This window comes from Hermetia illucens, chromosome 3 (genome assembly GCF_905115235.1).
Source record: "Hermetia illucens chromosome 3, iHerIll2.2.curated.20191125, whole genome shotgun sequence".
Taxonomy (NCBI): domain Eukaryota; kingdom Metazoa; phylum Arthropoda; class Insecta; order Diptera; family Stratiomyidae; genus Hermetia; species Hermetia illucens.
This window is the reverse complement of record NC_051851.1, coordinates 160,214,949-160,238,770: the sequence shown is the minus strand read 5'-3', so window position 1 is coordinate 160,238,770 and position 23,822 is coordinate 160,214,949. Positions and strand designations below refer to the sequence as shown.

At 44.9% G+C, this 23,822-nt stretch overlaps 1 protein-coding gene across 1 annotated transcript in view; it reads left to right on the top strand.

Moving 5' to 3' along the window:
- Positions 1-23,822, top strand: part of LOC119652414 — a 307,544-nt gene that overhangs the window by 78,306 nt on the left and 205,416 nt on the right. The gene's annotated exons all lie outside the window — the stretch shown is intronic.

Below are 23,822 nucleotides of genomic sequence, written 5' to 3'. Positions count from 1 at the left end.
TGGATTTTTCGGTAATAATTAATTCCTTCCGTAAGCCCCCCTCGCGGGAGATAACATGATACAGGACCAAACGGAACGGTTGGCCTTATCCTTGTTGCCGCCATCACTTTTACGAGTGCAAATATTATTAACTTTATTATTATTATTATCACAGAACAAAGTCGTAATGGAAATTTGTTTTTAAAAGAGATAGTGTCGGGATAATAACGATTTGCAATGGGAACTTTTGTGTATTACAAGGAGTACACATGGGGTTGTGTGCATGCTGAATTGCTTATGTATGCGTGAATGGATGAGTGAAGACATTTTGTTTTATGGAACGTACACTTATCACGCGCTCTAGCGTATTTGGATGCCGTGCACGGCATTTAAATTAGGACTAATGGGATGTAAATGATGGGATATTACTCGGGGAAATTTATGTGAAAGACTTCTTTTGTTGAATGAAAATTATCCACGAGTATAGCGAAAGGAGTACATACTTTCAAGGAATTCAAAGGTGAGAATGTTACTATGGGGGATGGTGCCATTTCGGCTGTTTTAACTTTCAATTATAAAAAGGGAGTAGAAGGGTGCGCTTTATAAGCACCGCTACCAAATTCATAACTAGTCATCTATTACTTTTATTCGCACAACAGTCAAAAGATTTTAAAATCGCTTCCTTCTACGTCTCTACACTTTGAAGATGATCTTTCCAGCCCATCATGCAGATCCTAAAATGACCCACTTCGATATCCTTCTAAATCCTTTGAGTACTTCGCTTCCTCATGTGAATTTTGGTATAATGGCACGCGAAGGATTGAAGTATTCAAAGTACCCCCACTCCCACATCCCCAATGCTGCTGAGCAGCTAGCCCATACCCTGTCCCAATATAGGGCTGATGTAACAGCGTTACAAGAGATGCGATGGACAGGGTCCGGTTTCCTGGAGAAGAGTCGCTACACCATATACTACAGTGGCCATCCAGTAAACCATGTGCTCGGAGTAGGTTTCTTAGTCAGCCAAAAAATGAAACCTGCTATTATCGGTTTTGAAAACATAAGCGAACGGCTATGCACTCTGCGCTTGCGAGGCAAGTTTAGAAATATAAGCCTCATAAACGTTCACGCCCCTAAAGAGGAGAGTGCAGAGTCGGTGAAAGATACCTTCTACGAGGCAGTTGAGCGGACCCTTGAAGCCTGTCCCAAGTATGATATCGAAATCATGCTTGGAGATTTCAACAGTCAAGTAGGGACGGAGCCAGTATCCAGGCGATACGTTGGCTCCCATAGCTTACATAGGGATACCAATGATAATGGATTGCGGATTATCCAGTTAGCAGCATCACACGAAATGGTTGTTGGAAGTACCTGGCTTGCGCGGAAAGCGGTTCAGAAACATACGTGGGCCTCTCCAGACGGGACCACTTTCAACCAAATTGACCACGTGTTGATTGAATGCCGCCACCTCTCAGCCTTGATGAATGTGAGAACATATAGGGGGGCCAATGTAGACTCGGATCACTATCTCGTTGGTATGGTGCTCTGAGCTCGAATTACGACACCGCCTACAATCCCCTCTGACAATCAGGTGAGAGTGAATACTGAAGCCATCCACAACACAACCCCCCGCGACACCTATAAGAGGGAAATGGATGCCGCAATAACCGCAGTCAACAGAGGTCATTAACAAATGATCTTCACAATCACCTGAAGAACATTATCATGGATTCGGCCACAAAGATACAAAGGAGGAACGGCTGGTTTGACGATGAATGTAAGCTAGCAACGGAACGGAAGAATGCTGCATACCAAATAATGTTGCATTCTCCAAGAACGCGGCACGCGCAAAGACTTATCACGAGCTCCGTCGAGCGGAGAAGCGACTTCACAGACAGAAAAAGGAAGCCTGGGAGAACCAACAAGCCTGTGAACTCGAAAAGTACAGGGAGCAACCGTACCAGGTGCGGAAGTTTTACCAACAAGTCAGCAAGATGAAGCTTTATACGCCTCGATGCTCACCCTGCCGAGACAAAGAGGGAAATCTGATTTCCGACAGAATGGGCATATTAGAGCGATGGGTTGAGTACTTTGACGAGCTACTGAACAACTAGAACATCGGCGAGTTGGAAGTCCCACCAACTGAAGACGACAGACAAATACTGCCACCACCAAGTTTAGGAGAAACAGTCCATGCAATTCATCGGCTAAAAAATCATAAGTCGCCAGAAGCCGATGGAATTACAGCCGAATTAGTTAAATATGGAGGCGACCAGTTACACCAAGTGGTTCATCAACGTATCCTCAAGGTATGGGACAGCGAATCAATGCCTGACGATTGGAAACGAGGCATTATCTGTCTCATACATTAAAAGGGAGATATGACACAGTGCAGCAATTATAGAGGTATCACGTTGATGAATATCTATAAGATATTCTCCACTAGCCGGATAGTCCCATGCGCCCAGGACATCATTGACCCATACCAAAGAAGCTTCACTCCAGGCAAATCAGCAACTGATCAGATTTTCTCTGTGCGGCAAGCGATGGAAAAACTGTTGGAATATGGACAACAGTTGCACCACCTATTCATCGACTTTAAAGCCGCCTATGATAGTATAGCCAGGGTAAAACTGTACACGGCCATGAGAGAATTCGGTATCCCGACGAAATTGATAAGACTGACTAGGCTGACCCTGACCAATGTGCGAGGGCAGATAAAAGCAGTAGGATCACTCTCAAGACCATGCGTCCTTTTGAACCTGGCCCTCCAGAAAGTAATCCGTGATGCTGAGGTAAATGCAAGAGGTACGATCCTCTTTAGGTCCACCCAACTACTGGCCTAAGCTGACGATATCGACATCATGGGAAGAACAACCCGAGACGTCCAAACTGCCTTCATCCATATCGATCAGGCAGCGAGAGATCTTGGGCTGCATATCAATGAAGACAAGACAAAGTATATGGTGGCAACGTCAGCATCAAAAACCAACCAACCAACAACATCAAAACGCACTGGTCAAACAGGAAGAATAAGGGTGGGAGAATACAACTTTGAGACCGTTGATAATTTCTCATATCTAGGGTCGAAAATCACAATCGATAACTGCTACGATGAGGAAATCCGCGCACGGTTGTTGTCAGCCAACAGAGCCTATTTCAGCTTACAAAAACTTTTCCGCTCGAAACGTCTCACCATATTGTCAAAGCTCTTACTGTACAAGACAATGATCTTGCCGGTCCTCATGTGTTCCTCGGAGACTTGGGTTCTTAGCAAGAAGAATTGCGAACTCTTGGCCGCGTTCGAGAGAAGAATCCTAAGAAGAATTTTTGGCCCCCTACATGAGGATGGACGATTCCGTAACATACACAATGACGAAATCTATGAGCGATACCATGACCGTCCGGTTGTGGATAAAATCCGGCTCAATAGGTTACGGTGGGCGGGTCACTTAATCCGTATCGATGAAGATGATCCCACCCGGAAAGTCTATAACGGCAATATCTGTGGTAGAAAAAGAAGACGAGGCAGACCCTGCCTAAGATGGAGCGATGGCGTAGGTCAGGACGCCAGACAGCTTTTAGGGATATCGAATTGGTGGATCTCGGCGCAAAACCGGGATATCTGGAGTTCCTTATTGAGGCAGACCTAGACCGGATACCGGTTATTGCGCCGTTGATGATGATGAAAGATGGAGTCCACCAAGCAAGAAATTCGTCATATTTTACGTTTTTACTACTTGAGAGGTAAAAATGCAACGAAAGCGGCCGAAAAAATTTGCGAAGTTTATGGACTCGATACTGTAACGATTTGCACAGTACAGCGTTTATTCGATCCGTTTGGTAATGGTGTTGTGGATGTCGCGAAGATACATCCCTACTGATAAGTCAATCGTCGTAGAAACCGATAAAATCGTCGAAATTATCGAAGTAGATCGACATGTGAGCATTCGCTCGATTGGCCGGAAACTGGGTATAGACCATAAAACCGTTTGGAACCATTTTCAGAAAATTGGATTCCAAAAAAGCTGGATGTTTGGGTTCCACACGAGTTTACACAAAAAAATCTCTTGGATCGAATCAATGCTTGCGATGCACTGCTCAAGCGAAACAAATTCGATCATTTTTGAAGCGGATGGTGATTGGTGATGAAAAGTGGATCACATTCGACAACTTCAAGGGAAAAAGATCGTGGTCGAAGCGCGGCGAGCCGGCCGGATTGACGGCCAGGAAATTTTTGCTGTTTGTTTGGTGGGATTGGAAGGCAATCATCCCCTATGAGCTGCTCAACTATGGCCAGACCCTCAATTCAGTCCTCTACGGTGAGCAGCACAACCGTTTGAAACAGACAATTGATCAGAAGCGGCCAGAATTGGTCAATAGGAATGATGTTGTGTTCCACCAGGACAACGCTCGACCTCACACATCTTTGATGACCCGCCAGAAGCTTTATGAGCTCGGATGGTATGTCCTATCGCACCTACCGTATAGTCCGGACCAGGTACCAAGTGATTACCATCTCTTCGGGTCCATGCAAAACGCTATTGGTGCTACTAAGTTCGCCTCAAAGTAGACTTGCGAAAACTGGCTGTCTGAGTTTTTCGCAAATAAGGGGGGGGGATGATGAAGTTGCCTCTTAAATAGCAACAAGTTTGCAAACAAAACGACGCATATTTGACTTAAATCGGAAAATTCTAAGTATGTTAAATAAAGCGTCAAATTTCGATCACAAATACGACATTTTTTTTTCCCAACCCAATACTTGCGGAAGGACCTTCGCGGTCAATTTCGCCATCTTCTTAGGTTTTTGGGGTGACTCTCCCCTCTTGTCGTCCTCTTAGGCCACCTAGGATGATCTTTTGACAATCGACAATCCATTTTGGTCATTACAAATGTCGCCTAACATGGGGCTTCTCCAGGTATCTAGGTTCCAACTACTTGAACCAGCGGAAGATAGCCTGTTCCTGCTCACAATTTCATTTTGATGAGTCGGATAGAAATATAATACAATGTTCCCGGCTAGGGTCTACGTGCGCTTGACTTTATCTTTCAAGTTTTAGGTTTCACGTCTTTTTCGCCAGAAGAAAGTGTGCGTAACCCTACATTTCCCTTCCCAGAGAGAGTTTCCTATGCTTTCCTTACGGTATACCACGAAAGTTGAGTTCCGTTGGAAAGGGTAGGGTGTGGATCTCACTAGGTAAACCTCTCAGGTGTCGGTGGAGATGCGTCCAGGCCCTGTAGAATGGCTCGTCCTGACCTTCATTTTGTCTAGTGTTTTGAGTATTTAGGTCTCACAACGGAGCATCTGTTAAATCTCTGGAGTACGGGCCTTGTCGGCTGAAGGCTGAAAGGTTGTGCTGTCCGAGCATTTAGAAACTGCCTCTTCTTACCTTTATGTGAATTACAATCCTTTTTAGATTTCGACGCGCGGTTACTGCTCTTTTCCCTCATGTGACAAGAAGAGGTGGATGGTCTGCTAGTATTAGGTTGGAAACGGGGGACTGGTTGGTTGGATAACGGGGATCGCAGCTAAGGGCTGGGTCGTTTGGAACCTCGAGTTCCACTCACTGTGCCTTTCTTTTGCTTTTATTTTTTTTTCTTTTCTTTTCTAGCATCGCAAGGCGTACATTTTAAGGCTCATCTTTCTATTATTTAATCACAATATCTATTTTAAATTATTTAATGTATTACATTTCAATTGTCTGATTAATCTTGATTGCAGAATGAACTACAATTCAACTACTAACTATATTCTTTCATTAAAATAATTATAATTTTTTAATTGAGAATTCACTTGCCAAGATTGGTCTGAACATCGAAGCCGATAGTAAATGATCTAAGGGCCGGCCAAAACAACGGTGGCCTGATATGCCGGATGGGAATTTAAAAGCCTCGAAATTGCATCCAGATCAGACATTTGACAGAGCCAAATGGCGAAACCGATCACCACGAGCTGACCCCGCTTGTGAACGAGACAAAGGCTAAAGAAAAAAAGAAAAAAATTGAGAATTAACGCCATAGGTTTTCGCTATTAAAAATTGTTTTTCGATATCGTGACTATCGTGCTTTGCATACAAGTTGCTTGTTTCGCCACAAGACTCCACTCCCTGCTGAAATCAAAGCGGGTTTCATCGAGGAATGAGACGCACTGCTTCCTGAACTCGGTTGTCATCAGACAAAATGGACGCGTCGCACAACCCTCTTCATGGCTGCGTTTCTTGCCAGGCGGAGGTGTTTGGTCGAGCCCAAGAGACCCCGACTTTGACGCTCTACATCGTCCCAAGTCTCTCCTCTCCTCCTGTTCCAAAATCTTGGAAAGATATGTCAGTGACTGGCTGTCTGCCCACTTTGGCCACCACATAATGAAAGAGCAACATGGCTTTGTTAAACGCAGATCCACTGCCTGCAACTTGAGCGACTTTATCAAATTTGTCGCAAAATGTCTAACTTTACGGCAAGAAGTGCATACCATTTATACTGACTTCGCTAAAGCCTTCGACACTGTAAACCACAAGTTACTCCTGTCCAAACTCTCGTCTCTAAGTGTTCCCATACCACTTGTTTTATGGTTTGCCTCTTACCTTTCCAACCGATCCTGCCGCGTCCCTTTCGACGGCTGCACAATTGAGTCCCTTTCTGCCTTGTCTGGCGTCCCCCAGAAATCTATTTTGGGTCCTTTATTATTTTTATTTGTTATCAACGAACTTCCCTCCGTCACATCCCCTCCTTACTTGCCCTGTTTGTTTTATGCCGACGACCTTAATCAGTTTTCCGCTATATCGTCGTGGACTGTGTTTCTTTTCAATCTAACCTAAACACTCTGGTTCGTTGCCCCTCTGCTAATGGTTTAGCGTTAAACATCAGAAAGTGTCACTCTATGTACTACTCGCTTAAATCCTCACCCACTCCCTTCTCCTACTCCCGTAACGAAAATTTCTTATCGTAATTAAATTCCACTCAAGATCTCGAAGTCACTTTCGATTACAAGCTCCGCTTCGACACCCATTATCTCGAAGTCACCAGTCGAGCAGCAAAATTGTCAGACTTTATATTTCTCCTCTGTTCTTGATTCCATCCAACCCTCTTTAGCTCTCTTTAAATCCCTCGTGTACCTCGAGTACCCTCGAGTACTGCTCCGTGATCTAGTCACCTTTCCGTAACTACGATTGTCTTGCCTTTGAAAATGTCCAACGGTAAATTCGCACGTTCGTTCTTCTTAAGAAACGCTTATTCCTCCCACCTCCGCTTTCAGTCCCTCTCCCCTTCCTACATCAGCGTAGATTCTATCTGGATTTATGCACATTTTTTTCCTCATCTGCCATTCTGGGTTTTATAACACATTTTCAAGGTGCCCTTCGCAGAGCTCGAAGTCTACTTCCATTGTCCCATCCCTAGACTTTGCCGAAGTTGCAACGCACAAAAGCTTGGTCCTTTTAATTTAAGTAGTATTAAGCATAGGATAAGATTATTACTTTCTCCTCCTCCTGAGGAGAATAAGTAATTGAAGTTTACTCTGTTTTGGCCGTTAAAATAAATAAATAAATAAATGATATCGGCGTCGTTCGAGGACTTCGAGGGGGGTCCTCGTAAGGTGGCTGCAGCGGCGTTGAAGGAGTTGCCGTCCAAATTAGGGCATGAGTACAGGATTCGAGATCCTTGGGTACGTCAGCCACGGTTGTTGCATGGTTGCCGGATGGTGGCGGCTTCAGCTTTGGCATTGCGTCCTTGGGCAGACGCAACAGATCAGTAACATTGAGTGCCGACCTCATGTCGAAAACAGGATGACTGGCGATTCTCAGGCTCTTCCGGATACTGGCTCCGCGGGACGTGCAGCAAATTCTTCGTGCTTGGTTGTCCGGTGGCCAAGTAGGGTCATTTCAGGTCATTATAGTGGCCTTCAGCGTCCTGTACCATCTTTTGAGCATCCCATTGGACTGCAGGTGATACGCGGTAGTTCGGTATTGTTTAAAACCGAGGAGTTTCCCAACTCTAAGAAAAGGGAGGACTTAAACTACATGCAGTGATTACAACTGCTGGCACACTAGAGCGTGGAATCCATTTTTTTATAGAGGGCTTCTGCACAAGATTGTGCAGTATTGTCTTTCACCACGTGAAACCGTGCGAGTCTCACAAAGGGCGAATTACGTCGAAGTGGATTGTGTGGAAACGCTTGATGGACGTAACACTAATACCTCTTTCCAAACATGTGCTTGTAGTTTTGCACTTCTGGCATGCGATGCACTGTCTGGCCCAAAAATTAATGTCCTTGTTCATGAACGGCCAGAAATATTTTGCGGTGACTATCCGATTCGTTGCGCCAGATTATGAACGGCGTGAAATACATCCTTTCGAAAATTGGTCGGAATATATGGTCCTTGTCTGAGGCCTCGCAGTATATACATTTTTTTTTTGGGATAGGGTAGGTGAATGCACTTACGCATACAGTGTTGGACTCCCGATTCGGTACGTCGTCGGACTACCAACTAAACACCTCCCCATCGTCAGAGAGCTAGCCTGGAACCGTTTGTCACATTACTTCGGGCTAGTCCCCGAACTCTCCCGGTTTACGGAGTCTTCAAATCAGGGAATTCCTTTCACCAACGGGAGGGGAGAGGAGGAAGGGAACTGTCAGTTCAAGGAACCCCCTGCCATCCGGCTCCTCCACCGGTCGAGTTCTATCTTCTTAGCAACGAGAAGGGCCCGAACGTAATGGGCAACAAGGTTCCACCTGTCAGCAGTTCTCAGCATCTCTTCGACAGTGTTGTCTGGAGAGAGATCCCCTGTGTTTAAATAGAGCTGCTGACGTACCCCCATCCCACCTTCTACAAGAAAAAAAAGTGTGGTGGGCGTCGTCCACAACTCTATTGCAAAACACACAATCCGGAAAACGCGCCTTTTCAATCTTGTGCAGGTAAGACTGAAAACTTCCATGCCCACTTAAAATTGGGTAAGGAAATAGTCAGTCTCACCATGCTTCCAATTCAGCCACGCAACTAAGTTGCCGATGAGCCGCGCAGTCCATCTGCCTCTAGTTTTCATTTTGCCAAGAGAGCCGCCACTCATCTAGAGTATGTTGCCGTTCTTCGCGAGCAACCACCTCCCTTGGCTTATCTCCCTTGCGCTTGTACATGGCCTGACGCTCCTTAGCAAGAAGGGCAACGGGGATCACTCCCGCGATCACCATCACGGCCGATTCAGAGACAGTGCGGTACGCAGACGCCACCCGTAAAGCTCCCCGTCTCTGTACTTGAGCGAGGCGTTGCGATGTACCTCCTTGTTAAGAGCGCCAGCCCATACCTCTGCGCCGTAGAGCAGGACAGACTCCGTTGAACTCATCAGGAGACGTCGCCTACTAGACGTAGGACCCCCAATGTTTGCCATTAGCCTACTTAACGCCGAAACTCCAGCCGCAGCCTTGTTCGCTGCTGCTTTGATTTGCTCAGAAAACTCATCTTTGAATCAAGAGTCAACCCGAGGTACTTTACCGCTGATTTTGACTCGATTATCGACTCGCCAAACGATATGGGACGCAGGGTTGGAATTCTCTTATTAGTCAGGATGACTACTTCGGTTTTTTTCCAATGCGAGGTTGAAACCATGAGTAGCCATCCATACGCTTACCCGTCGCATCAATATGCCGAGTCTGCTTTGCACCTATTCGACAATGCGTCCAGCAACAAGCGCTGCGACATTATCTGCATAGCCGACCACGCGCGGCTCTTATGGCATGTCGAATTTAAGTAGACTGTCATAGGTAGCCTTCCAGAGGTCCGGCCCTAGGATAGATCCCTGTGCTACTCCCGACGTGACCTCCATCCTCCGCTGACTCTCTGACGTTTCATAGAGCAGGGAGTGGTTCCTCAGATAGTCCCTCAATATCCGTAAGAGATAGTTCGGCACATGGAAAGTATTGTCTAGTGTGCCTATATTGTCTTTCTTACGGAATTAAAATGCGTTGCTGACGTCATGCGTTAAGAGGATCACCATCCGTTGAGGTTCGGCGACTATGTGCCTCCGCTCGTCGAACAGTATCCACGACTTGCATGACAGCATCAACTGTGGATCTTCCCATTCTAAGACCGAACTTACGTAGTAATAAATCTCCCGCAGCGCGTATCACTTCAGCTTTCAAGACTTTTTCCAGCCGTGTAAAGTATACAAAGTGGGCGGTATGAAGACGGGAACTTAAAATCGCCTTTCCCTTTGCTGATCAGCATAATCCTTGCCACCTTCCAACGGGAAGAGAAAATGCCCTTCTTTCAGGCAAGCCTTGAATGCGCCGAGCAGTAGGTCTGGCCGGTGTTGGAATACCGGTTTGTGTACCTCTGCTGGAATATCATCGGGTCCTGGTGCCTTCATTGTTATTCATTGAAAGGACTGCCTGTTCCAACTCTTTATAGAGAAAAGCGAACATGTCCTCCGCGCTCTCTGCGCCGGTTCCATCATCGCATACGGGGTGCGCAGAGAATAGTGCCCGTACAATGCGGTCCATCTGCTCGGCCTAAAGTGAATTGGGTTTTTGCAGAGCCCCCAATTTTTCGGGTTTCCAGTTTGTAAATGAGTGACCTCGTCGACCAGATCCTGCGAGCAGCGAGCTTGCTCTTGTTGATTGCACTGCAGAGTCTCCTTTTGGCTGATTTATAGTCCGTCATTATAGTAGATGCCTCATCCCGGTCCCTTAGACGTTATGTTAAGCGGCGGAGCCTGTGACACTCTTTCCGGAGCTATGCAATTTCCACCGTCCACCAATACATAGAAGGTTTGCCATGTCTCGATGCCCTCTTGGGCATGGAGGCTCCGCAGGCCATCGTTATCAGGTTCATAACTGTGTTAGCTCCGGCGCCACCATGTGTTAGCTGTAGCGCCACCATCCCCAGGAGTGCCCTCCAACGCGGCCCCACCTGTCCAAGAGTTGCGGCAAACCTCGCGGTGTTCACTTTTGCAACGTTTCATGCACAGAAAGAGCGCCGGGGTGGTGCACACCGAGGGGTTGTGTCCACCACTTCGTAGGCAATATAATGATCCCGTCCGCCAGGGACACCAATGACTCCGACGCGAAGGGTTAGATGCGGAATGCTTCCCTCGCAGCCTGGATGCTGGAACGTTGAGGTAGATCCAGTGTTTAGAACTACCAGTCCTGTTCTCGCCTCCATTTCGAGAATTCGTTTCCCTCTGCCGTCTGTGTGAGGTATGCGCCATTTAAATCACCCCGTCCAGGATCCGCCCATCTGTGCCTAAAATAGCGTCTTCCAAAGAAGAAGCCTGCATTGAAAGTCCGACATCGTCTCATTCGGCGTAAAATAGACATTAAAAAAGGTTATTCCTGAACACTCTGAACACACTGAACACAGGAGGGTGCCCGAACCCAGATGGCAGCGGTACCTGATATGTCAAGGTGCCATGAAACTGAGTCCTTGCTTCCGTACTGCTCACTGATGAATACCAAATCACTTTGGTCTCGGCAGCGAACTGCGCTAGCAACTCGTGAGCGGTTGTACTCCGGTGAATATTGATTTGTAGAATGCGAATCATTTTGGCCGCATCCTAGTTTTTTCCAGTCCTGTTCTGAACACTGGACACCGCCCCGAGCCCACAGAGTACGCAACGTTCTCATCAGACGTGCCATGGTCGCTGCATAGTACGTAGCTTTCCTTTTCATTGCAGGTGTTCACTTTATGGACTGACTGACTCCATTTACGGCATGTTGCCCTTCTGTCAGGTCCCCGACAGGTTGCAGATGTGTGCCTATAATTCTAACATCTGTAATATTTGGTTAAGGCGGCCCGGATTCCGGTATCCGACACAGAACCCAATAAATTCTTATTTTCCCGTTGTTTAGAAGCTTCCTCACGTATTGCTCGGAAACTTCCACTACAACGAGTTTTTGGCCTCGGGAGTTCGTAAAGGTGAGCCTGATCCGGACCAACCTCCGGACATTCGCGTTTGATGGCCTCTTCTACCTCGTTCTTTTCTTTGAGGCAGTCAAGGTCTCGGATTTCCAGAGAACACGTAGGTTCCAGGCTGGAAACCAAACCTTTCTCTCCCAGAAGCCCCTTGACTGCTTCATAGAACGTAACTTTATTTGCTGTCCTCGGACAAGTTCAACTAGGACTCATCCTCCTTCAGTGTCACGAATGGAAGATACTTCTATTCCGCTATCTTCAGGTTTAATCCTGTAGTGGATTTTACTGAGGACTTCCGCGAAAGTCTTGCCTTCCGTCGGCTTAATAAGCAGAGCTGGTGGCCTGGCCCTCCTTCGTCTCCCCATCTCTTCTTTTGGTGCTCCGTCCTTCGTGTCAGCTTTAATTTTAAGCAGAAGTTTTTCCGATGACGCGGCATGTTGTTGTCTCTTCGCGTTTTTTTTAGTCCTGGAGAGTAGTGTAGTGTGAAGTCTCCTCCAGATGCCCTTTCCTAATTATGTTTTTTCTCCAGTTTGCTCTGCAATGGCTATCCGATTGGCACTCGTAGTGTTCTTATTGGGAGATGTGTTTGTTTCTTCCCGTGGATTTTCTGTTACTCTCCATGTCCGCCTATAATATGAAATTCCGTCCAGGAGCTCCTCCAGTTCCATCAGGCCGTTTTTCCACCCCTTTACTGATGTTTTTCTGGAGGAACGTCGCAGATCGCATACGCTTCACAACTGTCGCGCATTTCTTAATAAGCCCTTCCGCTTCAGCTTGCGCCAGAGTAGCCGACAACCCTCCCACTCGGGTTATATTCGAAACCGTTTGGTTAGTTTCAGCAGCGACTCGTAAAGGATCATTGACGACCCCTGAGGGCAGAGAATGCCGACGTTGATGATGTACTTGAAAGAAACTGGAATGACCCCGGAGTGGAAAAATGAATCGCTTGGGTATCAAATGGAATGAGATTACCCTTACTACCCCTTGCAGAAGCCGCAAAAATTGCAAAGCTTTTTGTTAGGTACCCCTTCATCTTCCAGGAGTCGGCATATCTTTTATTCTTGGGAACTAAGCCAGTTTATAAACTTTCTTTTCTGAGTGCTGGAAGGATCCTTTTTAGGAACGTTCACTCGAATTGATCATCCCTCAACCTTCAGGTTTATTACAAATTCTTGGTCAATTTATTGCTGAACCAAATTCGAATCCAATTCCTTACAGAATCACTTACCAATTTGCATTTAGATATATGGACGTCTGAGTAGCGAAATTGAAAATAATAGTCGGAACGAAATATGGTTACAATAAAGGAAACAAATGGCGTAGAAAGCGAAAAGTGCAATCCTCGCTGTTCACTAACATGCTCTGCCATTGGATCCACTGTTCACATCCTTCAACGGGGTGTAAAACCAGCAGATTGCCAAGAAAACTCACCACCCAAGACAAATGCTATCCTTTTCTCATTTGCTATCTGTATCCAATCCAACTGACCAAATCCAACGAAAGATACCATGAGCATCTTCCAGACGTTCGACTATCCCAAATAATTTATTGCATATCATTCACTAAATTACACTTTATATCCGAATAATCTAATCGAAATTGCTGGAGAAATCCTCACCAAATGGAGAACCAAGAGAAATCCATCCGTTCCCGATATAAATCGTCTAAATTAGAACTTATAGGCATCTATAAAAATTCCTCTTTCTATCATTTTTGCCGCTTCATGCCTCTCAATATTGCCCTGCTTTATCCTTTGATTGCATAGTTTCCAATATCGAGATGTTCGTACATATGTGATGTATGTGGACCTAACCGAATCGTTTGTGATTCACATGAATTCGCTTGTCTATCAATAGAGGGTCCTTATCACATCGTCATAGGTTGGGATCGAACGCCGCAGCGGATTCCAGACGAATTGCAGTTTAGATACAAAAAGATATTGGAAAACATAAATTTTTTAGACTTAACGAGAACTGGTCTAAGCACGAAGAGGAGAAAGAATGCATCCTTTCCAATGACCGCCGTATAGTTGCTTCCCATATGTTATGCGAGAATGCCATCCGGAACTGAATAGTGTGCAATGAACACTTCGACTTTATGCGTTCCAAAATTAAAGTTTTTAAGACCGTCTATCCTTGGCAGGCAGATCCTTCGATTTCAAAAGACTACTTGGCCATGTACCATCTTCCACCTACGCTACTTTTTTGGTACAGTCTTTTCGCATCCTCGTATTACATACGTCAAAGGACGACTCTTTCAGTCTGCAGATGGATTCATTTCAAGGCTTAATAGCTAAGGACTTATGGTGAGAATGGATGGAAAAATATAGGAATCCTGGCTGGCAGGCAAAATGAATCCCGACCGGATTACGATCCGGCATACACTTGCAAACGATCCCTTCTGTATTCCCCATCCTGTTGGCTGAGATTGTTCAAATTCATGTGATTCCCGCCTAATTCATTCAGGCGATACCTCATCTGTGCCCATTGTTGAGGCTATCTACCATTCCCCATCCGGTGAGTAGTGGGAATCCTACGTTTCCAGATTAATTTGATGAATGAGTTCCAACGGATACGATACGGACTAAAAGATAAAATTGAATTTTCGTGAGTGAAGCCACGTTTTATACCGGTCTCTACTCCGTCTCCCTTTTTTCAGTGATGCTCGTCCTTTTTGTCGGTCTGTTGAGAGATTTTAATTTCACTGAATGATAGTATGATGGAGTGAAAAATGCTTTTGGTTGTATGTTTAGCAGGCGAACTAGATCCACCTGTGACAGGTAAAATGACGTTTTTCTTTCTCTTTCCGTTCTTTTCAATTTCGTGTTTTTTTCCGGTATGAAAAGAGGCTCAAAGCTATTCATTGAATTTTGCGGGGACATGTAGATTCGAAAAGGCTTCTACGTACGTATGAGAGGTTTGTAATGAATTTTTCCAGCACAAAGAAGTTATTGGAACTCAACGATTGACACACTTAATTTTGTTAATGGCTGTTGCTGTATTTTGCAAGGTTCAAAGCAAACATGAATCGTTTGCTGACTTTTTTTAGGTCAAATGAGACACTTATAGATTTGGGTCCCTTAAAGAGGGTAAGGCATTAATTAAACTAAATTGAAAGAGTTTGCAAGGGCTATATGTAAAAGAAGGCGACTTGGCGGTCTGAAAGGAAAACCGTGAGCTGGAACTTTGACCTCAATTTCGGTCATAGACGTCAATGCCCTTATAGACTCGTTCTGCTAAGTAAGGTATATATTATGCCAGTGACAAACTTCAAGCATGGAGTAATTTAGGATCACTAAGTGAGATCATCATATAATACTAATCTTATTTACAGCTCAGAAGGCTTTGACAATCTACTCAAAATTGCGACCTTCGGAAAATGAAACACATTGAGTTAGACAGTTAAACAATTCCTTTTCCAAGGCATCTGAAAAACATCTCCATCTACTGTTCAAAGTGAGCATAGATCCTATTAATCCATACGCCTATGACTGGACTTCATTTTGCTCAAAGAAATAAATAAACGGTTTGGCAAGCAGAGTCAACTAGAAAACTAGGTTCCACACTGCAGGCCATTTTTTACTATAAAAATATGGTTTGTAAGCATCGTTTCAACTCCTATGCACCTCCCTTCGATGCTACGAAGTGAAACCAACCAAACTTGGGCAAAATAATCCGCATTCCATTCTGGATACATCTTCGTCTACGACAATACTTCTGATGTATGAAAGGACTAAATTAAGGATTAAATCCCTGACATCATTCTAGGTAATATAATTATTTTCTCTCACGATTTCCGGGGAAACTTGTACTTTTGGTGCATTCTTCTGTTCACGTAGTTTTATGAAGATCAACTCGTCCGTGATTCAGGGCTCTCAGGTTCGATTGGATGGCATTACCTGCAATGGAGCTGTCGCCCTTCCTCGGACTTATCAATTGGCACTTTCACTTTTTCCTTGTTATCAACAAATCCGCGGACATCTGGCCCATTTGCCGACGGGGTTCATCGCTTATTGTTGTATCAAACCGGGGCGTCCCGGTAACAAGACGCAGACATGAAGTGATGGAAACTTGGAGCTTCTGAGTAAGGCTCTTTTCAAACATATTCGGTTCAGTTCATTTAGTTTAGGCTTGAAATGGTCTTTAGGTTTCAATTCGGCGTTTATTCGGCACCTAATTAAAACTGTATAGAACGGAATGCTCCTACAGCATGAAGAGTTTTTTTTCCCAGGTTTCAATACAGTTCGCATTCGTGTGCAGGGAACAAAAAGGAATCAAGGTTTTCACACACGCACAGTCCAGTTTAGGTTCTGACATCACAGTCAGTGGATTCGGTCAGATGAAATAAACAGTTTGCCTAATGTGACGGCGTATGTGTGAGTTAGGCTTGATTTCGATTGCGACCGAAACCCAACTGAACCGAATTGAACCCCATATGTGTGAAACGGGTCTAACAATGGTGGTCACTTTTCAAGTGCTGCTCACAAGTAGTAAAAACAGATGAAGATTTGGCGTCCAACAGCCTCAATTTGATGTCGGCATCAAAATAGTTGCAGTCGTAAGTTTTGAATAAAATCGCGAAAACGAAATTAACGCTGTCTGAACTTAGGACTCTGAATTACCCGAAGATTTTACCTTACTGCAGCGCGTGACATTTGTAATGAACTAAGGGGGTAAAGAAAAAACGTCAGCCTAAAGGGATTTTTACACATTATAGAATGCATTATCTTAGCGAATTAATCACCCAAAAGGCAAGGCCGCGGTCACTACAGGACAGCTGGGCTTTCAAGATCCGTTGTAGGAAAGACAGCTAAAGACCAGTGAGGCAATCACTGCTGGTAAGTAGGTGAGTATTTGAGTCCTGTACGAAGAAAGGTAGCAAAGATCCAGCCAGTGGATTAGAACTAGAAATCTTTCGCATGAGCGGCACCCAGAATACGACCATCCATGTCCTGCATCTCGTATTGAACCGTTTCGACTCTACCGATGACTTTCGCTTTCACGAACTTCCGATCCAGTTTGGCATTGTTCCGCTTAAATTAAAGAGCTGCATTAACAGGATATCTCTGACGTGAAATTTACGAGCTCCGAATTTAAAATTGCTTGGAGGATGCGTCTGCGAACCTCTGGTCTTAGAATAACAAGTTTATCCTGAGAACATATTTCCAGGGTCGCATCATGCACGGGATTCAGTCATTCTAAAAAGGGTCCCATGGGTGACCGTGCTTTACTTAAAGACTACGTGATAGGGGAAAGTCCCTATCGAGACGTATTTCGCTGAACAAAGTGCAGAGTTGATGGATGACAGCTTGTTATCCCAATCTCTTTGATCAGGAAAGATATAAGCCCGTATAGCAGCCAACAATGAGCGATTTACTCTCTCCGAGGCGTTTGCCTGCGGGGAGTATAAAGCAGTGTAAATGTGTTGAATGGCATACTGCTTCGTTGAAAGCCACGGATTTGAATTGTACCCCGTTATTAGACGTTATCGATTCAGAAATTCCAATTGGAATTATTCTGTTAAGGGAAAGTCGCACCGCGTCCTTGAAGAACTATTGTGCCCCTTTTACTGGTTATAGTGTACCTATTGATCATAGTATCTCAGGCAGGCCTGTAACCGTTAGGAACTTTAGTATGTTCCCACTTCCAGATGTTTCAGCTTTGCATCTGGTATTAAGTGTTCTCCCAGATGTATCGACCTACTTTGCACAAGTGCCGGACACTGTCCCAGGACGTGCATAGAGGTTTCGTCCTCCTCCTCACAAAACCTGCAGGCAGTGTCCGTAGATATCCCTAGCTTCCCTAGGTGATAGTTCAGCCGACAATGACCAGTGAGAATTCCCACTATGAGTCGGTGCTTTTTGGTGAGGTTTAAGCAATCCTTTGTACGCATGGGTTCGTATCCCCCAATAAGCACCCTGGACTGCTCCATCCCTGGTAGGCTCGCCCGATATAGTTCCCTCAACCGTTTCTGTTCGTTTCTTAGATTCATAGCCATGAAACCGTTTCCGATTCCACAGAAGGGTTCTGGCCCATGTAAAGGCATCCCTGCTCCCTTCTTGGCTAGTTGATCCGCTGCCTCGTTGCCTTCCAACCCAGCATGGCCTGGAACCCAAAGTATGCAGACCTTGTTGGACGAGCCCAGTGTATTCAGTCTCTCAAGGCATGCCCATACCAGTTTAGAGTTCACCTGGTTGGACCTAAGTGCCTTGATCGCTGCTTCGGGGCTATCGGTGAGATTAACAGAGATTCCAAACACATGAAGAACTCTCTAATGTGCACTCAAAGGATGATCATGGGTGCAGGTGATCACTTCAAACATAAGCTGCTCCAAAATCTGAAGATTCCAAGCCTGTTGTCCTTGCACCTCATCTCCTGAAACATGATTGGTTCGCTGTATATTAATGCATCGCATACCTACAGATCCGGAGGTTTGTTGGAATTCTCCCTAATACGCTCGATCAGTCGCAAATATTCTGCGGACGGAAAAGGTTGTTAATCAGAATTTACGTCTGCGTTGTTCACATTTCTCTGGAAAGCATCCACCTCAGCTGGTGAATACATTCGAGATAGAAAATCCAGAACCAGATGTTGTGATCCCTTCCTGTGTATTATGATGAACGAGAGTCCTTTCACTGCCCATCTGGCTAGTAAATTGTGAAATTCTAACTGGTTCATGAGCCATTTGAGCGAAGCGAATTTGTGCCTTCAATATATACTCTAAGTTTGCACACTGCCTCCACCGCTACCAGACATTGCTGCTCAGTGATAGTGTAGTTTCACTGAGGCTGAGTAAGTTTCTTCTCCCTCCTCTATCTTCTGAATCAGCACCGCTCCTACGCCATGTTGACTTGCATTACAATAGATGTCGCAAGGTTTAAAGAAGTCGGAGCGGTGCAACACCGGAGCCGAAGAGAGACTCGTTTTCAGGGCGTCGGAGACCGAGATGGTTTCCTCAGTCCAGCTAAACTGATGCTTCTTCTGGAGCATGTCTGTCAACGGTGCAGTCAGCGAAACGTAAGTTGACACTAACCACCAAGAAACCGGCGCCATAGCCGTTCGACAGACTTTGGCTGGGGAAAATCATTGACTGCGCGCATCTTGTCGGGTTCGGTACAAATCGTCCATTACCGATGATGTATCTCAAGTATTGGACCACCTGCATGACAAATCTGCTCTTCCGGATGTTCAAGGTCAAGACAGTGCGTCTTATACCGAAAGCCACTTCGCTTAAGGGCAGCAAGTGCTGGTCGAAAGTCTGTCATGAGCAGCAAGTCATCCAGATATACAAAGACTTGATGGCGCAAGTGAGCAAAGAGGACTTTGTCCATCAGTCGCTGCATGTTTTCAGGTGCATTGCTAAACCCAAATGGTATGGTCGCGAACTGATAGAGTGGTCGCCCTGGAACTGTGAAGGCAGTCTTATTCGAATATGCCAGAACACATCCTTCATATCTAGACTCATAACAAGTCTAGCCTTCGGGAGACGCTGGAAATCACCCTCGATGAGAGGTAAAGGATTAACGTCCTTCGCGGTGACACTGTTCACCTACGCGCATCAAGGGAAAGCCGCTCTTTACCAGTTTTTACCACAAGGGTTACTGGCAGGTGTCCTGAGAAAATGCTTGGGACTGATCAGAACCACGCCTTTGCACTAGATTTTTACTTTGACCAATGAGCTGCCTCTCCTGGCAACCAAAGCACTTCTTAAATTAAAGGAAGGAAATTCTAAAACCAATCATTTGGTGGTTCAGAAGCCGGATGTTGAAAATGTCTCCTCGATCTATAAGTCGTTCTGTAGCTGACAGTGTAATTCCCAATGTTATTCCCGCAACCTTTAACAAGATTGCGGTTATCCTGTCGTATGGTTTGGGCACCACCTGTGGCAGGGCCCAGGTGGCAAGACGATGGAGAGCCTAAAATCAAGAGGTTTTCAGCCTCTGGCGTCTGATGTCGCGTTCGTCCATGGTGGGTTTCCCTGTGCGGTGGTTGGTTCTGTTTTGGCGGCTGAATTTTTTGTCGTGCTTCAGGCCATCAAGGTGGCTTTCAGGGTGGGTGAGGAAAATGTTGCTATCATAACAGACTCTCTCCATACTTGTAAATTACTCAAACAAACTACGCCATCACATCACCTAATGACAAAAAATACATGCACTTGCTTCCGACTCCCTTTTTAAGTATTTCGAAGTTCTATGGTGCCCGACGCTCAGGATACCCATTAAGTGAACTCACCCATGTAGAGGCCGGTAGGACTCTGGGCTCCACTACCACAAGTCTGCTCGAACCCTCCTCTATAGATTAACTGAAAGCAATTCAGGAACATTCCTATAAAGAGTGGAATGATGACTTTTTGGACAGTACCGTATCAGATAACTTTAAACTACCGACCAGCCTCCATGTGTTCGTGCGTTAAGTTGCTACCGGCTTTCTGGTCTCGATTGGGGGCCTTTCAGGTTGAGGATGCAGACAACCTTCGAACGATTCTCCAAAGCATTCTCTTTTTCCCGATGTTGCCTTAGATTGCTAGGCTACCGGGTTTCAGGGGATAACAAAAATGGCTTGATGCCTAATGCTTCAGGCGGTTGAAACCTCCTGTTCAATATCTTGAGAAACATGTCCTCTAAACTCTTGCGGCGATTATTCCCACAGCGTAGGCATTGCTCGATCTAGCTTCCTCACTAATAAGAAGAGCAGTATTGAATCCCAGTTGGGTACTGCCGCTTGAAGATTTCTCAGTTCCTATAGGCATTCCTGCATGTAGTCGTGAAATATCCTGATAGCTGTGGCATTTGCCACGTTCATATTTCAATGCGTTAAAAGCTTGCTGAGAAGTGCGTTGACGAGCTGGTACCTGTACTGGTAACGCTCGCTAATGATCTTCCAAATTGCTGGCATCAGACAAAATGAAGGGACGAAAGAGCCATTTGGCTTTCCCGGTCATGCGCTCGGTAATTTTACTATCGAGTTTGCCTTGTTGGCTGATGGATGGTATTGTTGTTGTTAGGTTCTTGACATAGACGTTCCTCAGTTTTTCTCTCAGCTTTTTCATGGGATCTTGAGCCTCCTTGCTGATATTCGCTATTAGTTACTGTAGAGTAATTTTCCCCAAATATTGTGTCTGGAGTGAACCTTTTGAACACCTTGATAAATGACTCCTATTTGTCGATAGATGCAAACCACACGCTGAAGGGAAGGCTCAGTGGGTTGTGTTGCGATAAGACAGGCTGCGATTGATTCGTTTCCTATACCGTTGCTGCTGGTGTCTCAGGACATGGGACTGTGATCCGTCCATTAGTTGGAGATAAGCCTTTTGGATCTCCTGATAGTAATCATCACTAAAATTTGGACGAACACTATTTGTTCGAGACTTAATTCGGATGAAATTGCTGGTTGTCGAAAATTGCCTCATAGCCTCTGCTAGAAATTCATTCGAGTCGCGAAAACACATAGCTCTTCTTGTCACCTCGACTCCTTCTTATAATTGGTACGTTAACAAAAAATCTCTTTGTCAACATCTCGTTGCTTCTTAGCTAATTCGTCAAGTGGCATGGTAAACACAATGATACCGTCTAGGGCTGTATTCTTGCAAGGCTACGATGCGTTACAGCGTGGAGGTGATGCCACCGTTAATAAGACAAGGAAGATTGAAATAAGCTGCAATTTGGAGATTAGAAGATGCAAATGTAAGTGGACCTTCGCGGAGAGTAAAGGGGATAGACTGGTGTCAAGTTTATTACACAAACCGAAAAAAGTATTTGGGAGCCAAAATAGGTCACCTTCATCCCCAATTCAATCAAACGGATCCTTAGGCAACAATTCCTAATGAACGCCGTGGTGGGGATTGTCAGAATGATTTCTTAAAAATCAGAAGGAAGGTAGAAAGATAGAAGAAAGGGTCCGGTTGAATTCCCTATATGTCTCCTTCCTTATTTGGATACAGAAATAGGTACACTTTCTTTGATTTAATAGTAGTGTAAGATGCTTTGCAAAGATCCGCATTTCATCGTGAGTTTCCTGATGTTTGCAAGACTTTTAGGCGAGCTCGTCTACTCGTTTGAAATTACACGCATTTATGGGTTACTGAGTCCTACTTTTTCGACTGACAATAGCACTTGGTATACCTTTGCCGCAGTTTTTAATGGGGTCATAATATTCTTTCTATCTACTTTATCTGCGTTCATTACCAAGCGAGTATTATGACCGTTGTACCCCTGATGTCCCTTGAGGTTACCTTCTGTATGACGTACTCGATATCAAAGAAAAGATATGTGGACCCAGACCATCTTTTTGTTTTAGTCCTGACTCCATAAGCAAAATTTTTTCGAGTATTTGTTTTATTGAAAATAGTTGATCCATTGTCAATTGTCCGAATCTAAAACTGCTTTGATTTCCCAGAATGACGTGGTCAGCACAGCCCCTCCAACAGTATATAAGAAGAGAATAACTGGCTTTTGATACCTTGGTATATAGCAGGAGATCAATAGGTTGCTTCTTTCAATCCTTCAATCTTTTTCTTATTTAACTTAATTAAATCACGCTCCGAAGTCAAAGAAGTTATTCTACTATTCAAGTCGTATTCACTTCCATGGCTTCCTTTTTGGGTCTGACCTTGCCAAAGCTGATTCCAACTGAAGTTATTGGACTACCACAGAGTAAGTCATTAGTTATCCTATCTGGCGGTGGTGCTTTGACCTTTTACATTGTGAAACTCCACACCCCGGTCCCATTAATTCCTTTATTAAAGCCATTAATAAAGGCACCATATGAGCCTCGGTAAAATCAATAAAGAAATCAAGTTATTTAGGGAATACTTCAACAACTCCCTTATATTCTAATCAACTGAATTCTTTGTAGGTCAGGCGACCCATTTTGCCATGAATACAGTCACCATTATATAATGCTCCATTAGAAATTATCATCTAATCTAACGTCACCCTTCCTTCATGCCCCATCACGCCTCGTTCCTCCACTCCTACTCCTATTCCTGCTCCCGTTTCAGTTGTATTTATTTACAAAAACAAACTATCGCGCAATCATATTTAGTTTCCCATTCAGGATGGCAGCAAAACAAAAATACGATCCCTCATATGCCGACACGACAAACTAATTGACATACTTGGCACTGGTGGAAAAATCGTACAAAGAGGCAACACGACCAATACTATTTCCGAAGTGAGAAAGGACGACTTCCGCCAAGCATTTCTCTTGAAACATCCTCTTAGTCCTTTTGTCCGCTCGCTCGGTGCTATTCACTTCAGCCCGCTAGACTAAACGAAATGGGGTTATCGATCCTACGTGTAGGACAAGAAGCGGCCAGGAGTGTTAACTTCACAATATACGTACGTCGCTGGTTTACATACAGGAAGCTCTTTTCAGTTTACCACATTCTCCATCAGTTTTCCTTTTTCTTTATTTTTCTATTTGCTTCGGCCCCAAGGGCATCGCGTTGCCTCCAGGGCAGACATGGAACATTAAAAGTCTTCAGCATGCGTATCCCCCTCCCATCGTCCTCCGGGAGAGTAAGTATCATAGACACTAAACAACACGAGGCGTGGGATACCGGGCATTGAGCACTGAGAAAAACTAATAGACGGGGTGGGGGAAAGTTTTAGACGCCAGCCCTCCTTGCTGCCGCAGACTGATATATTTGTGGTAAATCATATCGAAATGAGTGAACCAAAAAGGATATTAAGGCTTACGAGCATATTATTAGCTGCGAGGGAACGTAAACCGTGGAGAGCCGCCCTACTATTGCCAGGTTGTAATAGCATGTGTTTCCATGTTATCCTGCGGAATCACAGCGTGAAGCCGAGGATTCCACTCTAATGATTTATGAAGTAGATGGAGACGAATGCATTGGCGTGATGACGGATTCATGTTCCTAATAGGTCGATAGTGTGTATATAATCCATGCGGTGATATTTTTTGCATTGCCATCGGG